Source organism: Hylaeus anthracinus, unplaced genomic scaffold (genome assembly GCF_026225885.1).
Source record: "Hylaeus anthracinus isolate JK02 unplaced genomic scaffold, UHH_iyHylAnth1.0_haploid 11994, whole genome shotgun sequence".
NCBI lineage: Eukaryota > Metazoa > Arthropoda > Insecta > Hymenoptera > Colletidae > Hylaeus > Hylaeus anthracinus.
Genome location: NW_026534341.1, coordinates 13,164,279 through 13,178,602, shown reverse-complemented (window position 1 = coordinate 13,178,602; position 14,324 = coordinate 13,164,279). Strand labels below are relative to the sequence as shown.

General features: G+C 33.8%; 1 protein-coding gene across 2 annotated transcripts in view; it reads left to right on the top strand.

Annotated features, from left to right (window-relative positions):
- The first annotated feature begins 3,087 nt into the window (after window positions 1-3,087).
- The window catches only part of LOC128888571 (putative fatty acyl-CoA reductase CG5065), a 35,445-nt gene continuing 24,208 nt past the window's right edge, over window positions 3,088-14,324 (top strand). Inside the window, exons 1-2 of one of the 2 annotated variants that reach the window (XM_054145559.1) lie at window positions 3,088-3,291; window positions 5,445-5,483. The gene's annotated coding sequence lies outside the window, so the exon portion shown is untranslated. The remainder of the gene's footprint in view (window positions 3,292-5,444; window positions 5,484-14,324) is intronic. The other variant, XM_054145560.1, reaches the window with a different exon arrangement.

The following is a 14,324-nucleotide window of genomic DNA, read 5'->3' as shown; positions in this document are numbered from 1 at the left end:
TACAACATCAACATCTAAGAAATTAGATTGTCTATTTATATAAACACTACCGCACAAAATAATTCAGTGCAAATTACGAAAGAAACTTTTGGTACAACCTAATATATATTACATTCGACGTATTAAACATAGTTAGAAAGATGAATTGTTTAAAATGCATTACGATTACGTGTACCGATTCACTCAGAAGTTTTTTAATGTCTCTAACCACGGCTTGTGACAAAAGTAATCCACCTACGACGTTGTACCTAGGGTGAAAGAGATCAAGGTATCGAGTACAATGGCATGGCGTTACTAAATAATTTTTCCAATACGTAATCAGTTCAAAATGCATCGTTACTTGCGTAACACGAATTTGTATTACAACGTTACGCAATCGGCATACGAATGTGACCAGGTTCAACATACATTGCTAAAAACTTCACTGATTATCGTTAAATCAAGTCACACAAGAATGGTTTTATTTACGAATAATATTTATGAATATGAATCACAGTATTTATGATTTTTTTTCATAAATGATAAAAAAAATTAATAGCCAGAATGCCAAAACCTGAAAAGGCAGTTTAAACGATATGACTTGTACGTTCTGATTAGCATTTTAAATGTACCTTTGTCTTTGAGCACATTCCCAACAGATTACCATATCTCAATTTGCCATCACTTGATAAAAATCTGCAGTCTAGTAATTATAATAGAGTTAATAACCGTATCGATATTGTAATTAGCTGTATCAGTGAGACAAATGACACACTGATGAAATACACTGCAATGCTGGCGAAACGTCGCATCAGGGCGCTTTCTCAAAAGAACACGGCTTACACTTGGAAACTTCCAGCAGTTCTGCAGGAACGAATGCCGTGAAAGACTCGAGTGCCACGTGAAATATTACGATACTGGACAATATTCCAAATTAGACCTGTACGAGCACTCGATACGTTAATAGCTCGAAATTCGAGCTGACAAAAAGTCGGTTTGTCGAACCCTACTACATGCTCGGTCGTAGCAGTGATAGCTCGAGTAGCTTGACACTAATTCGAATAAGCGCGTCGCTGGGAATATTTAAGCTACTCGAAACGTCTGGAATGCCTGGTTCGAATATTCCAACCGATTTGTAGCTTTAGTATTCCAACTGGGACTATTATAATACTCGATTGGCATTAGAGTACTCGAATCACTTCAGAGGAATAAACTCTGCCATGAAACTAAAACTATCGACAGTTGGTGTAAAATGTATTCGTACACCGATCAATTTCTCAAAAAGTTTTGTGTGAAATTTTACCTTATTAACTTCTTCTTTTATAATCAATGATATTCTACATATTCTCCGAAATCTAGAATAAATATAGTCCAAACAATAGTTATTAGTTTATATAGTTTGCGGAATTAACAAGAAAATACGAAAAATCGGCAAAAACATAAAAGGAATACGTATTCGTACTGTTTTTATGACGAACCGTTTACAGTTGAGTTTGTAACATGAACACATCAGTTTATTGCTTCGTACGAATTAGAAAACATCAAATTTCCAGTAAGTAGAAAGAAAATCCCACTCCGAATAACATCAACATTTAGTTAATGTAAATTTCGTTATTTTATATAAATAACTAATTTTTTTTTGTATTTTGTCTATTCTAAAGATTTCCAAGAATACGTAGATTATTATTGGTAATGAAAAATAAGTTAATAAATTACAATTTCACGTAATTTTATGTGATATTACGTGAAATAATAACTGTATTTGTAGGATCATGTGTGAGACGTTAACGTACCTTTACCACTATTAATTATAATATATTAACCTCTTGATCTAACTTTTTTAGAAAAATAAATTACCTTTCAGTGGATGCATGCTAAGTGGATAATACATAACACATTTAATTCGAAGAACATTTTCACAATATTAAAGCTTATTTCTCCAAAAGAGGGCCTAGACTACTAGATAGAAATTCTAAGAAATCAAAATAAATTGTTTTTTTTTTTTCTGAAATTTTTGACAGAAAAGGATAACATTGGATTCCTTTGCATTCTCCTCTTGGGATTCTTCCTCGTAAACCTGAATTTTAATTCATCGCCAACGGTCACAATCTAAAATAGATCTTTTTTGTAAATTATTGAGGAAACAATGTTTTCCCCTCCTACTACTCCCACTGGTTTGTGGTTTTTTTACGAGCTACTCGTTCACTATACTCATCTTTTTGAGAGTTCTACGAAATGTTCATCTCTGATCCTCTAACTTGGAAACTTCCTTCATTCTTCGCAAAACGTTATTTTTATTCTAAAAAATATTCGTCAAATGATGACTTTTACATATTTCATACACAGTAGCAATTACTCGATAAGCTTTGCACCTTTTTTTCTTGGAAAACTGTATTATTCCTTTTTTCCTTAGAATTTGCATTTGTGACGTCTACGTCAGCGTTTCTCAATTTTTTAGTTAAATATAGGCGTTAGTAAGGCATAAAGAAACAAATTTGGAAAGGATGAACACACGTGTACTAATTTACTAAATTTACTAAATATTAAAATACTTGTAACATCAGCTCAACGTACAGAAAAATAAGGTACGGAAATTTGAGAAACACACCTTTCAACGAAACACGAAGTTCCAAACATTCTAATTCAAACTTTAATTTATACGTATATTCATAATTCGTCCACGCAAAGTGACCATCGTCCCCTCAAAATCAAATAGTCAAACAATCGCTCACTTTGAAGTGTTAATTGGACATTTGAGAAACAATGGTCTATCTTTACCCGCATCTTTTAGATATGTTTAACTTTATTAGCAACTTTAACGTCGCGGGTAAGCTGCCGCAAACAAGCTGTGTTTTGTTACGCAAATATGCGCAAGACACTCACGGTTTCCCATGGCGCGCAAACACGAAATTCGGAGGTAAGAAAAAAAATTCAGATACGACTTTTGGTGTGTGACGACAGTGCGAGGCACCTCAAAGTCTCAAAGTTTAACGCAGGATCACGAACGTGTATTGTGGTCGTGTGGATGCGTCAATAGAACCCCGACGGTGGGAGAAGTTGTTCCGGCCTCTCACGCAGCCAGGTATAAGGAACTCTGGTTGGTCACAGGTACGCTCAGTCTACCTTTCGTTAGTTGGCTCGTCTTAAAAGTGGCTGGCCCACATATCATCCCCTTAGTAATCTTCGACGCGTGTTGCCGTTCGCGTCTACCGGACACTACGGATAAACAGTCAGCCGCTCGATCACGGTCATTTAAAGCTCTTACCATCGACACGAGTCTCTTTAGAGTCGAAGTTTTTGGAACTTGCGCCGGTGAGTTTTCGCAATTTTGACAAGTACGTTTCTATCGAATACGGTGCGAACCTACAGTGTACAGTGTTTATCCTTCATGCTAGCTGGCTCGTAGATTCATCCCGATCCGGACAGACTTCAACAAAGTCAAATTTATTCAGGTGTTCGTGTTGTTTATGGTAGTCTATACAGAGTAGAACCTCCGTTATGTGAAATAATTAGGGAACAAGTGTTCAGATTAGAGAATTTTCACGTAATAAGGTAACAAGTGGTTAGCATTTAATTTTACATGCTTAATACTTGAGACAAAGTGAAGTAAAATTAATACAGTTTTATTGTTGGTAGCTTTGTACATAAAATAGAAAATGAAAACGGAACAGTATTATTCAATATTTCTTCTTTTTAAAGAAATTGAAGCAATTAATTCTATGGATCTCAAACTTTTTGGTAGTCATATAATTTTGTCAATAAAGCTAGTTGTATATTATTATATTCCTTTTAGACCTCGAGCCACCTAACATTTTTTAAAATGCTAAATATTTCTTAATACCGCATTTATGTCTTTTTTCAATATCGATAATTATTATACTTTATATTTTTGTCCTAAATTTATTGCACTTTCCTTGAACGTTCAAGTTGTTTAATTGTGTCTCTTTTTTCATTAATAGCCAATTACAAATTACGATATATCGTTGCACCTACTATGTCAGATTAATTTTGAATCATTGTGAATTGATTTCATCTCATAAGAAGTCCTATAGTAGTAAATAATTGCAGTTTGTGTAATAGAACGTTCACATTGTAGGTCATTCACATTATAGATCGTTCACGTAACAGAGGTTCTACTGTATTCATCTAAATCGTGGAACTATTTCGTTTTCTATACACAAATGAATCTTATGCGAGACACCAAACTCATTTTTTTTACACATTAATTTCGACAATTGTGACACAATCGCGTTGTGACTGCGCTGTGAGATTAAAAATTTAATCGTCAGTATCAAAGTTGTGTGGTATTATAATTGAAATAATCATAATAGCTCAATTATCCTTAGAATGTAAATGCACTGATGACGGAATCATAACTTATTGTCACATTTACTTGGCCCATCCTGTACGGTTCTTCATCAGCAAATGATACGAGTAAAATACACGCTTCGATTCGCTTGAATTGTACACATAGTGGAACGTGCTACTTTGCAAACTCTTGATCCGATAATCGTGTCCGGGCAGTACCTTGCTTTCTCGAAGTGTTTTGCTTACGTTCAGAGATGTAAGCTCCCCAAGCAGCTTTCATTTTGTGTTTAGCTTTCTGTTTTCATCGTATGCTTACGTTTTCGTTTCTTTTTTTTCGGAAATATTAAGTTTAATTGTTTTTAAATTAAATTCAGTATCGATAGAATCATGCGCTGTAGAATTTTCACCGTACAAATAGAATACGCAATTGAATTAAATCGTTGGAAAGAAGATAAGGTTCTAATCGTTTCCCAAATATGAATAGCAACATTCTAGGACAATTTTCAATAAGCCTAGATACTAGCCACAGATTCTAGTGCGTAGCATAAGAAAAGCAATTTATTGCGTCGATCAAGGAGGGACACCACATTAGGAGGCCAAACATTAAATGTTTTTCGAGATTTCTTTGACAGAGTGGAATTTATTTAATTTGGGTTCACCTTTGAGAATATTTCGAGTATATTTCAAAATATGTTTGGTAATTTTTTTCAATTTATTTCACACAGAAATCTTTGGAGGTAACAGTTGTTGCTTAAAATTAGTGAAATTTTTTATTTATAAAAATAAGTAAAAATAAATTAATCATATATATAAATGAATTCTTCTCTGTGATAAAGTATCTCGAGAAACACTTAGTGCTTGGTCTCTTATTGTGGTTTCCTCCCTTCAGTATTCTGTGTTGAAAGTGCTCGTAACATACTTTTGCCTAATTAGTAAATTCTGTTTCGCGACTTCTTGATTTGTTCCTGTAAGGAACGATAACTTGGAGTCCCATAAATTCACGGTGCACAGTTATTCGTTACGTTAAAGCTTTTAGATTCATTCGCCAGTCTTTAAGCAATACCTTTAACGTTTTCCTCTCGACTATCTCAATTGATCGAAACACTTCAACTGTGCTCATCAACGTATTCTTTTGTTTGTTCGTTCCGCATGTCCAGGCTGAACCTCGGAACCAATCGACGATTGCCACGGAATGGGTAAGCCAAAAATTCAAACAAATTATATACCAGTCGTGCGCCGCGTCCGCAGTTATAATCACGTTATTGATTAAATTACGAACCAAACGTGATTCGTCATTGTTGAACATCGTGTCCACTTGAACGTCATTTCTAAACGAAAGCAAACGAAATAAGAGTACGCAAGATTTATCGTTGTCCTCGAAACTGGCGTCGGCAAGTGTTCGAACAATAGAGAGCCTGCGTTTACTCGTTTAGACCAGTTACACTTGCGACCAGGAACATCGCTCAATTGTGACATGACTGTGTTTTTTTTTGTTTTTTTTTTTTGGTGTTTTTTTTGTTTTTTTTTTTTATGATACTTTGCAAGTAGACACAGCATTAAACGCTATTAGGCATGCATTCTGTTACCAATTCAAATTCATGTTAAAACTACCCTCAAAGTTGGGGGTGATATATTTATCTAAATATCTCAGATACTGACTAACATGGCAACATATCCAACTGTCCGTTTCCGACTTTGATGAAACTTGGTGGGTACATTAAGCAGATGAAAATAAGGGATACGTAGTTTTTTATAGTTGCCCAATCGCAAGTTTAGGGGTTGAAATCATCCCTTGAAGTTTCAGCAGAAAAATGCTATCTCGAAAATTACAAGAGATATAAGAAATCTTCTTAGGGAAAAGTTTCATGGTTTCGTGAGGTAAAACCAAAAGTGGTCACAGATTTTGTAAAATGTAATTTGTTTATAACAGAAAAATCTTTTGTTACATTATTTTAAGAGATACAAAAATTTCTATAACGACAAAAATGAACGGAAATTGCTTTCCGAATCCATTGATATATAATACGATACATTTGCCTCCTACAATTTTGTAAATTTTCGTATAATATTGTACGCAGGCCGCGCGAATCCACCGAGCAGCGGCCGCATGTGAAATGCATATGTTCGTGTATAGACATACGGGTGGCTATTAGTATGAGATACATATTTATTAAAAATTACACGATTATTTAAAATTAACAATAATAATGTTAATTATTTTTCTATGCATTTCAGTATGATATTGTTAGGAAATAATTTAATGCTTGAAAATTAATATCTATTAATAACAATATTCTGACACCGCGCACAAGTTATGATGCCAACATTTCTACAAAACCGTATTACCACAAATTGATATTTTATGCCCGTACGATATTTTTTTTACTTTGCAATGAATTATTTCCTAACAATATCATAATGCAACGTATATAGACATATAATTAGCATTATTATTGTTAATTTTAAATGATCGTGTAATTTTTAATAAATATATATCTCATACTAATAATCACCTGTATGTCTATACATGAACATATGCATTTCACGTGTGGCCGCTGCTCGGTGGATTCGCGCGGCCTGCGTACAATATTATACGAAAATTTACAAAACTGTAGGAGGCAAATGTATAGTATTATATATCAATGGATTCGGAAAGTAATTTCCGTTCATTTTTGTCGTTATAGAAATTTTTGTATCTCTTAAAATAATGTAACAAAAGATTTTTCTGTTATAAAAAAATTATATTTTACAAAATCTGTGACCACTTTAGGTTTTACCTCACGAAAACAAGAAACTTTTCCCTAAGAAGATTTCTTATATCTATTGTACTTTTCGAGATAGCATTTTTTTGCTGAAACTTCAAGGGATGATTTCAACCCCTAAACTTGCGATTGGGCAGCTATAAAACACTACGTATCTCTTATTTTCACCTGCTTAATGTACCCACCAAGTTTCATCAAAATCGGAGACGGACAGTTCGATATGTTCCCTTGTAAGGTAGAAGAGAATGTTTAACGTGTAAGCAGAGTTTAACCTCTTCAGGGACGATTTTTCTTTACGCTTTTCTAACATCTCTAACTGTACATCTCTTGTTGAAGAATTCTGTAGTGAATAAGTTATCATCAAATTTTTGTTCTTTTTATTATTGACAGAAATAATAATTATAAGAAAAATTAAACGTCCACATATGTGGGCAAGGGCGTGCAGAGGTTAATCTTTTTTGTAAGTAATAACTAAAATGCGGATAATTATGCATTTATGGCGTACAGTAATATAAAAAACATACATAAAATATACATTATAAACAAAAAAATTTTCATAAATATTCGTAGTCTAATGATTACAAACAATTGATGAGAGAGTAGATTAACGTAGACTCTATTGGCCAGAATAAGTCAATCACTGGAGAAACGACATTTCGATATAAACCCAACCTAATAAATAGAATAACATAGAAGTCCGTAATACAGTTACGGACTTAACGCAGACCAATCTCATGAATTTCTAATCTTCTTATAGTACGTACGCACTCTTTCAACTCCGTGCAGCACGATTCTCGTACTTGAACGGAAATCTCCTGAAACGGGATGGATTAACGTAACGTGCATTTAGGGGGAATAAGAAGTTCGCATGAATTTAATCCTCAGTAACGGTTTGAATCGTGTAATCGGTGGTTAAAGAGGAAATTTCATCGTGTCTCGTGGCAGTTCTGGCTTGATGACGGTGGTCGCCGGCCTTTCTTAGGGTCATCGACCACGACGTTGATCCAGCCTCCAGACATGGGCAAAATTCTTGCCTAAACAAATTTCGTGTCACAAATGTGAGATCAGAATTTGAACTATCGAATGGAATTTTACGATGAAGAAATAAAAAATTGGAACTTGAATCATTCGTAGAAAAAAAGTTTTTCAAACGTTTATTTTGATTACATTCAACGTGTACAAAATTTCACGATTAAAAGTAAATAAAAACAATATAATCTTGTCTTAATTAAGATATAAATAAGAAATATTTTTTATTTGTAAATCAACGTTGTTCTATTACTTAAAGAAATATACATTAAACACAAAATTTTGTAAAATTCATCATTGAATTTTCTTCTGCATAGAATTTACGACTACGCATCAAAGTTGATGCCCTCGTCGTGTATGCACAATATACGCAATCATGTAGTATATAGTATATATACTATATATCTATATATATCTAGTATCTAGTATATGTATATCACAAATGTATCAATCAGGCAGATAAAAGTGTGACCAGCCACGTGGAACCACTTATTTAAGACTGTTATAAAAAGTACATGCCTAATGACGAAACCAATTGAAACGAAAAAATCAAGTTTTGTAATCCACATTAGTGTCGCCATCGTGCCGGGATTTTATTGAAAGCAAAAATACTTGTCTAGGGCATCTAGCGTAATGTATTATTTCCTTGGACGCAGTCATAAATTAAACGCTAAATTAACGACAAGAACTTCCGTATCATTAAATGGTACAATGTAGTAACGAACACAGCAAGGTATTACCGATAAATTTTTTTAATTCCACGGAACGCGTTACGAATTAACAACATGTCACTCACAATATGTTGATTTTATTATCAATCTTTTTCTCATTTTAAAGTCCATTCGATTCAATTGAGGTACATTTATCAAAAGCATTAGGGATTCTGATCGAGTATCGAAGACAAATATTTTTCTAGATTTTTTGAAATATTCATATTCTCGTAGTACAATCGCCATATTTTTTCTGTGAACTCTTAGCAATGCTAATTTATTTCGGTTCGAATATTATCGAACCACTGTGAAATAATTTCAGAAAATAAAGCGAACAGCAAGGTTTCCCCTTCAATTATCAATTAGGAGCTATTTCTGTACAAAAATGAGTAAAGCGTTCTATTATTAAAGAATTTTAAATTCGCTCCGTGGCACTATAGTGTGAAACTTCCAATCAAATTTGTGTTAAATGAAAAGTTAATACCATGGTTATATAGAACAGTTTGACGAACAATGTTGAACCACCGTCTGGTGTAATATCTTCTGCCAATCAGTTTTTCGTCTTCCATTTCGCAGTTTAAAATGAAATTTCCGATGAATCGATTCGTCTTAAGAAAGCAAAATTCTATTCCTTGTGTCAACGACGAATGTTGGAGACAAATTGGCGATAGGACGACAGGATGCGGTCAGTCAAATGTCAATTCAAACACGCTGTTAACGAAAGTATTCGTATGTTAATGAAAAAGCGCTATTAGAATGACCTCGAGGCAAACAAATGGACGAAAAGTGTTAACGAAACTAACGGCCGTATTGACAATGTCCGAAACGAAAAGAAAAATCAACGGAAACGTTGGCGACGTAAAAAAGGATCTAACAGAGTACACGAATTATTTCTACGGGCACTGTTTCCAAGTCTCCGTGTAAACAGACCTTATTTGCAGAACATTACACTCTTCTCGGAAGATTTCTCGTGCGCATGCCTTACGAGTATTTCCCCCATGGTCTTTTTCATTCTTTACGTTTGATGTTATCCGAAATTTGCGTCAGAAAACAAACCTTTTTGCAAGTACGATGAATATCGATAGTTCTTTTTTCTTTGATGATATATATGTTTACCTTTGAATAATTTTACAATTAGTAATAGAGTATCCCGAAGTAGCGGATTACGAAACAAGCAAACGACAGAAAAACTGGTATTTTTCAATTGAAATGCAGACGTTTGACGTTTAATCTTCTATTCCTGCGCACTAAATAAACAGAACTTTGATTTGTCAACCATTGCTCATGCCAGTCTGTACAAAAATTGATTCTATTATTCGATAATCCTATTATCCTTACGATGCTAAATTGTTGTAAATTTGTCATTGAAATTGAACATTGTTTGTAAATATTCTAACGTTATATGTCGTTAAATCATTACGGAAGAGTATTATATTGGAACACCTTTGTCTTCGTCAATCAAATTTACAAACAAAGGGCAATAATTGATTGAGACTAATTGAACTTTTCCTTAATTATTGGCTCGTGTGCAAAGTTCGTGACCCAGACCATTTGATTAGCATTCCGTTTATTCAACATTCGAATACAGGTCGAACGATTTACATGCGTATCGTATCGTGACGTAAGAATTTTTTTACAGTTTTGGAGATTGATTTTGCAATTTTGCCGAGTACAATTCCCGTGGCCATAACTGAAAGAAATTTCTCCCCTGTTTCGTTTTCGTTCAATGTCATCCTATAAATTATTCAATTGGCGTTAAGCTTCGTGGAAAATCAATACCTCCCTTAAGGATATAAATTTAATAATTTCAATGAACAACGTCGTTTACGCTATTCCATTTAATTTAAAAGCACTTAATTAACATATTTTCTAAGAGTATAAATTAAACTGCGATCGAAACAGTTGAAAATTGAATTTTCCAGGCGTAGTTAAAGAAGCATCAATTTTCTTCTGCAAATTTTTGAAATAAAAAACACACTTTAAACAATGATATCATTCTAATTTCTTAGTTCATATTCAAGACATTTAAAGTAAGCGTACAAATATTTATATAAACCTTGAAAATAATACGTGTATTAATCTTTGAGTTATCATTACGATGAATTGAACAAATTTTGTTTAAAAAAGCAACGCGATATTTCAATGATTTATGTGTGAAATGAATTGACAAAATGACCAAATGTACTTTAAAACATACCAAAAATATTCCAAGAAAGACTTAACGCCTGTACCCCTAATGTAGTTTCCACCTTCAAGTTCGAAGTGCAAGTTTTAGTTTGGCTAGAATATGGTACGCTTATACTGTTCGATACACTCGTGGATCTAATTGAAAGATTAACATAAACACGGATAGGAATGAGCAGTAGTTGTTCGCTCGTGACTGGATAGGCTGCATAAAGTGGGTCACGAGGACGTCGACTTCCGAATTGTAATGCGAGAAAGATCGGCAGGAAGAGCTCGCCTTTGATATGATTCGAGCGAAAGACGCTTCGGAATTTCAATGATACTCGTGGTACTATACTGTCACCTTGAGCTGAATGATCTAATGATTCATCTAAATTCTAACTGTTCCGATTTGGATCATGACAAATCTTATTTATTATTTCGAAGATTTTTAATCGAATTCTGAATTAAGAAAATCAAAATCAAAACACACGAATTTGAATAGCGTAGAAATTAATTCTGTCCCCTTCTAGCGTAAATTTATGATTTAATTATAAGGAACTCTAACTTATAATTTTCTATGCCTAATACTAAATCATATTGTACATGATGTATGTCTACTATTTTTTAATTGAACTTAATTGTTTCTTTAAAACAAGAAAAATTGTAACAAGTCCGCTATTTTAGGTCGAAATAAATTTCTTTCGTGATATTAAATCGTTTCAATCAAAAGCGAATTTTATACGATACTTGGTTGAAACTAATCAAACGATCTTCTTGTGAATTACGTAACTCGTATAAATGATACTAATTCCAGTTACGCGCCGTTCGAAGTAAGTGGATTATAGTGGATTCTGTAGCAATATCTAGTAGTGTCAGTGATTCTAAATCCTAAACCGTTAGATTGCCAATAGAATTTCAAAGCAATTTACAGAAGTACTTCTTCTATAATGCACACCTCTCGATGCAAATAGAAAATTGCCTGCGAGATTTATGATAATTAGTAGATGTCTAATCGCAGATTTAATCGCGCGAATATTCACTGAATTATACGTTTCTATAATTAGGTAATCTTACCTGTCTGCTTAGGTATTCAATAGATTCGTTCAAATGGAGAAATTTAGAAGATCGATGAAGTAACGTAACAAAATGGCGAATAAATATTTCTATTTAATCTACAGTTGGGAGTGATTGAATATAGAGGCAAGCAATTAATTTCTATATCTAATAGATTCAAATTGTACGTACATCGGCTTGTAGAATTCGAGACGATTCAATAGTATCATCGACGTGTAGGTCACAGAGTGGCGGGGGACAAATTTCTCTTCGGAGTTAATTTCCCTCTTTCGCTGATCGCTTTGCCGAGCCTAATTAAATCACGATCAATAACCTGTTCGTAGACTCGTGCTAAAACCGATATTTTGATGCTCTGTCTCCTCGTTCCAGAAATGCTATCCTTTTATTCCCCGAACTTCAACTTTTCGGCTGGATTGCCCATGGTTTAACCTCTTCAGGGGCGATTTTTCTTCACGCTTTTCTTATATCTAATATATCAACATTATCAGTGCAACTTAACCATAAAATTTTTACTCTCGTGGAGAGATTCTGTAGTGAATAAGTTACTATAAACTTTGTGTTCTTTTTATTATTGACAGAAATAATAATTATAAGAAAAACTAAACCACCTCCTATTACGTGGACAAGGACATGAAGAGGTTAAAAAGAAAAGTGTGTCGATGAAACCGCGCGGTTATAGTGATTTTCAAAATTTTTAATGACTCAATAAAATATACAATTAATAGAAAAATGATGTTTAAATTATTTAGGTTTGCCTACATTAAGAATTTTTCTTAATGCCGTGTCACTCGTTTTAGAAAATACTGCGCAGGTATTCATGTGATTCTATATTACATCGTATGTTACTTTTATAACGCTATATCTTACGAAGGTGAGGCGTTGGAACATAGAATTATTTGATAATTAAAGTTGTTTTCTTCAATTTTAGTCGTTCGGAATGCTTTCACTCACTCAAACAGGTTCAATTCTTTCGAGTTTCGCAAATTTCTCTTCGTATTCCAAGTGTGGAAGCTACTCCGAGTATTCGAGAACTCGATTCGTATTGAATGTTTGTCTTGATCGCGCTCGATTCGATTCGAATAATGAAGAACAATTTGCTATTTTATAAACACACTTTGTAAACATGAACGTGAATGTAAAATAATTTATTTCATTATTTTTGTATCTTGTAAAATTAATTTTATAAATTGAATTGAATGTTGTGAATATAAATGTAAAGTTAAAATCGTTTCAAATTATGTATTCAAATCATAATTGTGACCTTAATTTATTTCAGGACGATACAATCGGATATTATAAAGTCAATTCGATTGTTTATTCAACATTTTGCTTCGCATATTTGAATCGAGTTGTTCAATTATTTATTTTTGCCCCCTTTAGTTCTGATCGTTACCTCGCGCTGGTCCTATACATATAATATCGAACATAGTTCGAGAGTTCGTTACATTTGATGTCACTTTCTTTTTTAGTATAATGTTCACGTCAGTGGTTCGAAAATGAAACGCGTTTAATGCTCGCACCAGACAACGGCGAAAATATGTTTCTTGGCCGTCCGCCAAACAGACAGACACTTGAAAACCGATAGCTACGTAACACCGCTTTGTATTGATCCTTGAGATAATAGCGAATGGAGGAGAGAAACAGGAATTTATTTGGAATTGTCGAATGACAAAGAGTCGCGGCAATTGGCAAGGAAAATCACTCGAGTTTCGAAAGTTTACTTGGCTACCTATCGTCTCAGTGATAATTCTGTATCGATAGGTTTCGTCCGTAACACGAGACACAGAGGTTGGCGCGCAAAACCATAACTTTATCGTATAATGCGAATACAGTATTGTCTCGAAATAAGCGACTCGCCGGTCTCGACCGAGTTGCTTATTTCGAGGGAGGTATGCTATTTGGCTTGACTTTGTTCTTGGGTGAGATGACGGGGACCTATAGAAAAAACAGGGGGTTCGGTGTAGCGGCAAACTTCCACTAATCTGTTCGGCTTCTTGCTTTCACGGATCTCTCACTTCCTTTTGATCTCTCGGCAGGCGACTTCAAACAAAAAAGTGGGGATAGCGAGTTCCTTATATCGAGGCGGAAAACAGTTGCTTATTTCGAGACAATACTGTACTTCTATTTCTGACTTCCAAATTATAATAATTATGATACTACTAAATTACCAATCTTCCAAGTCCTTAACTTGTAACTCTGAATATGATAGCCATTAAAATGCACTGTTTAGTTAATTTCAATTATTATTATTATTATTATTATTATTATTATTATTATTATTATTATTATTATTATT